The sequence below is a fragment of the Canis aureus genome, unplaced genomic scaffold, assembly GCF_053574225.1.
Source record: "Canis aureus isolate CA01 unplaced genomic scaffold, VMU_Caureus_v.1.0 ptg000140l_RagTag, whole genome shotgun sequence".
In the NCBI taxonomy this organism is placed as follows: domain Eukaryota; kingdom Metazoa; phylum Chordata; class Mammalia; order Carnivora; family Canidae; genus Canis; species Canis aureus.
In genome coordinates this window covers 44,205-50,441 of record NW_027554446.1, presented here as the reverse complement: position 1 = coordinate 50,441, position 6,237 = coordinate 44,205, and positions in this window count along the sequence as shown.

Genomic DNA, 6,237 nt, shown 5'->3' with positions numbered 1-6,237 from the left:
GCGACGTTGGCTCTGTAAAAACAAGGGTTTATTATGGCTTGTTCCTCTCTGCACTTCCTGGGAGTGCGTTCCACGCTGCCGTCTTTAACAAATGTGTTATAATTAAGCGCAGGGTTATTGTTCCCCAAACTTGTACAGCCCTTTTGATCCACCCTTCCTCTTTCCCCCTGACCCCCCCCCACCACCACCCTGCCCCATCCTCCGAGGACCCGCCCTGGATGGGAGCTTGACACCTTATCCCCAGAGCTCCTCACCCTCTCCACTGTGAAGACCCGCATTACTATTAGGTATTTTCAGACTCTTGTTGGCCAAGTAATGAGTCAATATCTTATCTACTAAGTATTCGAAAAACACAGCCTGTTTGTGTGAGGCCTGATGTTGTCAATCTTTTAACAATGCGTCCTGTGCCTTCATCTTGTGGGACGCTGACCTTAATTTTATGGCCATGAGGTGACCACCAACCTCTTTGACTTTGACAGTGGCCCCCACCTGGTTTTCCTGGTGCCCGTCTCTCCAGTCTGTCCTGCTCACCAGTAGGTTATGCACCTTTTTGCATATGCCACCCCCTGCCCCCACCCTACTCTTGATCCTGAAGGTGAGCTCCTTAAGCTGCCATTTGGTCTTCCATTGGCTCACAGTCTTTCCAGCATTAGAGCCCATTTTGGGAAATATTCCTTCCCACCCCAGGCAGACACTTAGGTTCCAGTCACTAGATCTTGGCGCCTCCTGTTAACCTTTTTCTGGAAAGCCCCACCTTTTGAACTCCGAGAGCTACCTGTCTGTAAGAACCACATTAAACCTTCCCGACTTTGCCAGTTGGTGTTCACTCCTCTGCTCTGCGTGGCTTGTCCCACAGATTTGAGCTTAAAGTATGCTTGCATGCTGTCTTGTTTTTATACGCATACCCATGCACGTGCTTAACATAATTCTAAACTTTGTGGAAAAAAATTCAAACATTCTAAAAATAGGATGAGGCACTCCTACGCCCTTTACCCAGACTCACCTGTTTTTAACATTTTACCCTATTTGCTTTATCATTTGCTCTCTCTCTCTCTGTATTTTTTTTCCCCCTAAAGCACCTGATGGTAAGTTATATACATCCTGGGCCTTTACTTCTAAATACACGGATGTGCGTTTCCTAAGGAGAGGGATATCCTCGTACATAGCCATGTTTTAGAGACCACCTTCAAAAATGTATACTGTTGTGGTACTTTTGTGTACTCTCCACCCATGTCCTGGTTTTATCAATTGTTCTGATCATAGATAACCATTTCCCTCTGGTGCAGAATGCAGTCTAGAGTCAGTTACTGCATGGAGGTGTCATGTGTCCTCAGCTCCCTTTATTCTGGAACATTCCCACAGCCGTTGTTTTTTATGAGATGGGCATTTTTGAAGAGTACAGCCCCCCCTTCCCCATTTCGTTAATGGAAAATTCATTTTGTACATGAAGTTTCCTTGTGGTTAGACTGAGGTTGTATGTTGTGGGACTACTGGATAGGTAGTATGGTGTCTTTCATAGCGTGACACGTCTAGAGGTACCCAATGTCCATCTGTCTGGGACTGGTGATGTTAATTTTGACCGCCCATGTAAGGTGTCGTCCTGATTTTGCCAGTGTATATCATTACTGTGTTTTTATTCTTCCTTGTAACTAATAAACAGTCTGTTGGGGAGATACTTTAAAGCCCTGCAGAGATCCTCATCTACATTTCCTCCTAAAATTAGCATCCAGTGATGATTCTTGCTTCATCCAGTCTTTACCATGATGGTTGCAAATAATTTTCCACCTCCAATGCTCCCTCAACATTTATCATTTGGTTCTTGGCATTGTACTATTAGCAAGAGTCCACCCCGCTTCCCTACTTATTTATATAATAAACAAATGAGTCTGTTCACTCTCGGCATGGACTCATGAATACCTAGCTCTGCAGTGGGTTTTTTTTTTTTCATTTTGTTTTAAAGATTTTATTTATTTATTCATGAGAGACACACACAGAGAGAGGCAGAGACACAGGCAGAGGGAGAAGCAGGCTCCATGCAGGGAGCCTGATGTGGGACTCGATCCTGGGACTCCAGGATCATGCCCTGGGCCGAAGGCAGGCGCCAAACCGCCGAGCCAGCGAGGAATCCCCCTCTTGAGTGGTTTATAATTCTCTACTTCACTTAATTATTCGGTGCTCAAAATGTCCCAGATTTGGCCAGTGGGAGCTCCTTCCCATTGGTTCCTGGGTCCTTATACGAACACATTTATTGTATTGTAGCCCCCTGAAGAGATTGTGCCCCCTTGAAACACATTAATACTGTGATCCACCCATGGCAAATGTCAGGGAGAGAGAGAGACAGGGGTGACTTGTGTCTGTTGGATGCTTTCTTGGGTCCTTTCATGCTGCAGTTAAGTAGCATCTATAATGCACAAAGACACACCTGCTCAAAGCACTTCATGGTTAGAGACCTTGAAGTATCATAGCACTGAAAGTTCTACTGGCTTGCACCAAGAAATCCAAGAGGGCCAGTCATTGATCTTCTCTTATCTTTGATCCCCTTTATACTACACTATGTTATTTCTACGTAGGTAGGAGGGCTGAGTGGATCAAAATCCATCCTTGACAGTGCCATGAAAGAGATCAAGAGAAGTGTCTAGTGGAGATGCTTTTTGACCAGGGATTATAAATTCAAATGCCTACAGGGACCACAGAGGTAACCCAAGTGAGTGAAAAAGGCCGGTGCTTTGGCCTAGTATAGATTACAGTATGCTGGCGGGCACACACCCAGCTGCTTCTCAGGTGGCTACTGTTCCCGTGTAGGAATACACGTATGGGGCTGCGGATCTTCTCATTTTTCGAAACTATCCAGAAATCTGGATTCTTAGGTACAACCTAAAGATCTCCCATCTTTATATCTCAACACGTAGTTCCAAAAGAATGTCAGAGCACACTTCAGGGCTGTACACTGAGCCAACTAGCTTGCTGCATGCATTGTGCCCCCCTCCCACCCCCGACATCGAAGTACAGAGGCAGAGAATTCATGGTTGACCTTTCGTGAATCTTCCTGAGGATGTAATTCAATGATTCTGTGATTTCTTATCCAAGGACTAGATTTTTCAGGTTCGTCTTCAAGAACAAAACAAGATATAAACTCCAGATAGGTACAACCCAAACCACGCAAGTGCCACGCGTGGAGCTAATGACCTCCCCCAGAGCAACCATTCTCGCTGGCTTACTGGATCCAGTTTTCATGCAGATGTTGGTCCGTTACTCGATGTTTGGAGATGAATTATTAGCCTCTTCCCTGGAACTGAACAAAGGTGGATTGTAGTGACCGCTGCCCCCTCGTTAGTCCACATGCCCAGCCTGTCACCTCGCCAAGCCATTTCCAGGGGGAACATCTTCAGTATGTGCAGTTGGTCACGACTTCACAAATATTTCCACTGAATTGTTACCAAGAAAACCTTTGCCTTATGAATTTTTGTTTTATTACTTTGCTAAAACAAATACACTCCAAAAAGACATGCGGTATTCCACTTCAGCCAAATGCTCTGCCTAGCACTCTGTCTCCCCCCCTCCCTTTTTTCTCCTCTAACGAAAAAGCAGAAGAAATGCCAACTTAGAACACATTGCGTTTTTCAGAGGTGCGTGTTACTTTCTCTCTGCTTCTCACTAGGGATGGGTGAGCTGACCTTCTGATTTAAAGGCTCCCTAGCCCCACTACTATTCTTGACTCGCAAACTCAAATAAAACCTATTGGTTCATGGTTGGAATAGACAGACCTATCCGCTTACGCTTGACCCCTTTGCCTCTTTTCTGAACACCTCCGTGTGTCTTCTTTCTGGATAAATGATACCAGCAAAGTAGATCGCATGATAGGGATTTTTAGAATTCTTGCCAATCTGAAGCCTTTCCCCCACCCACCAGGTTTGCGTCCTACTTGGAGTTGGAGAACACAGCTGTGACCACCCGCCCCCCCCCCCCCCCCCCGCCCCGCCGGCCCCGGGCCAGCGGTGCAGGGGCCGGATTGTGAGTGACTCTGGATAAGGGGCCAAATCCCTGCATTCCAGTCCTTGCCCTCACATTTCCCGATGACCTTGGCATCCCCCTCCTGCCCAGAATAGCATCCCTACCTTTAGGAAAGCTACCTATCTCCTGGTGTCTCGTTGAAAAGGGCACACGAGTCTCTCCAGGCCCCGGTTCTGCAGACTCAGCCTCGCAGGGCACAAACCTGAAATGCAGTTGTTCATGCCCTGTGTTTACTTTTATTTCCAGCCACATCTGGAGGCCAAAATTCATAAACGTATCGCCAAGCCTGACAACAGTTTACTGAGTTCGTACGCTAAGAGCAGGGGGGAATAAAAGATCTCCTGACTTGTCGGGTAGGAGATGGATGGAGAAATCGATGGGCAGACCATAAACCTCAACCGTGTTTATTAGCATCTGCGGGCTGCCTGCAGACGGGGCAGGCGTGAGCGGGCCGTGTTTGTCTTAGGGGTTTAGCCCGCAGAGCTCCACGGGGCACTCCTCGTCTCCATACAGCCAGGCGTCTCTAACCCACCAGAGACCGAGGGAGGGAAACAAGGGCTGTCCAGAGGTGGGGGACCACAGATCCGATAGGGGGGGAGGCAGGCACCGGGCAGCGGGCCCTGTTTACAGTTGGGGCAGTACAGTGGGTGGGCCAATTCTTGTGACGTACTTGAGGCTTTAAAAAATGATCATAAATCTGATGTCTGTCAAACAGGGCTGGCATTTTCGTTTCCTTTCACAACTGGGTTTTGTGTGACCAAAAAAAAAAAAAAAAATTTTTCTTTTTAAAGAAGACATCCACTCAGCTCCCGTGAAGAGTGTCCCTCCATCCCACCGTTAGGGTGGAAACCCCCCTTCCCCCACACTCCCTCGCCAGGAGCACATTGGAATTTTCTGGTGGGAGGCTCACAGGGGAGAAGGGTGTCACCGTTACTTTTTAAAAAAATTTTATTTATTTATTCATGAGAGACACACAGAGAGAGGCAGAGACACAGGCAGAGGGAGAAGCAGGCTCCATGCAGGGAGTCTGATGAGGGGCTCGACCCCAGGACACTGGGATCACCTGAGCCAAAGGCAGACGCTCAACCCCTGAGCCACCCAGGGGCCCTGTTGCCATTACTTTTTGCATTATATCACCTAGAAAAGCCATGGGATGATCTTTCAGTGTCTCAGATCAGAAATGTTTCTCTCTCTGACATATGTCACTTTGATGATAGAAATCAGTATTGTTCTATCCTTAGAAATGTAGCTTTAACCTGGTTAATACTGAAAGTCACAAAAATAACAATGAAAATAAATAATGGCAACTCTCCTTTAATGAATGCATAAGATGTGCTAGACATATAGCCCATACGTTATTTCTTGTCCCATAACCATGGTATGCTTACTTATCAAAGAATATGCTGAAACTTAGCTTAAGGTACTTAACTAAGGTAATAATTATTTAGTAACAGTGTTAAGATCTGGACCCAGGAACACCCGAACTCATCCTGTCCCCATCACCTTTGCTGGGCTGTTAACCATGTTGAGGACAGCATGACTCCTGACCTCCATAAGGTAAAATCAGTCTTTCAGCTCAGTGTATTTCATTACACTGTGTTCTGTTATATTTGTCCTTCAGTGAATGTGTGGCTGCAGTGTTAGATCGAATGCTTGCAAAGATGATACAGCTTTACATCATCTTAGAAAATCTGTCTTTAAACTGATACTTAAAAATCATATCCCCAGGAAACCTTTCCTTGACATTAACCTCACCTATATTTAGGCATCTTTATCTTGTTAGAGTTGACATCCAGCCCCATAGCTTGAAATACTGTCGATTACCCGTAGCCTTCACTTTCCTCTAATGTCCCAGGGCCATATCTCTAACTGCTGCCCACTGGACTGCCCCTCCTAAGCATTTCTGTAGCATCTTAAATGCAACATTCCTGGGACTCGGGGATCACAACCTGAGCCCAAGGCAGATGCTCAACCCCTGAGCCACCCAGGCATCCCTCAGCCACATTCTTATACCAGCTTGTGCAGAGCACCCGCTCTTCCTGAAATGAACCCTAGTGCAGCTAGCACAAGAGTGAGAGGATTCAGTCCTGCTGCAGGGGGATTTATAGACAGACCATCTGGAACTGTGGAGAAAGTGGAGATGTCTCTGAGAGAACTCTCGGTTCGAGTCCAGACTCCGTTGTTTGCTCTGTGACATTAAGCAAGTTGTCTAACTGTTCCCAGCTT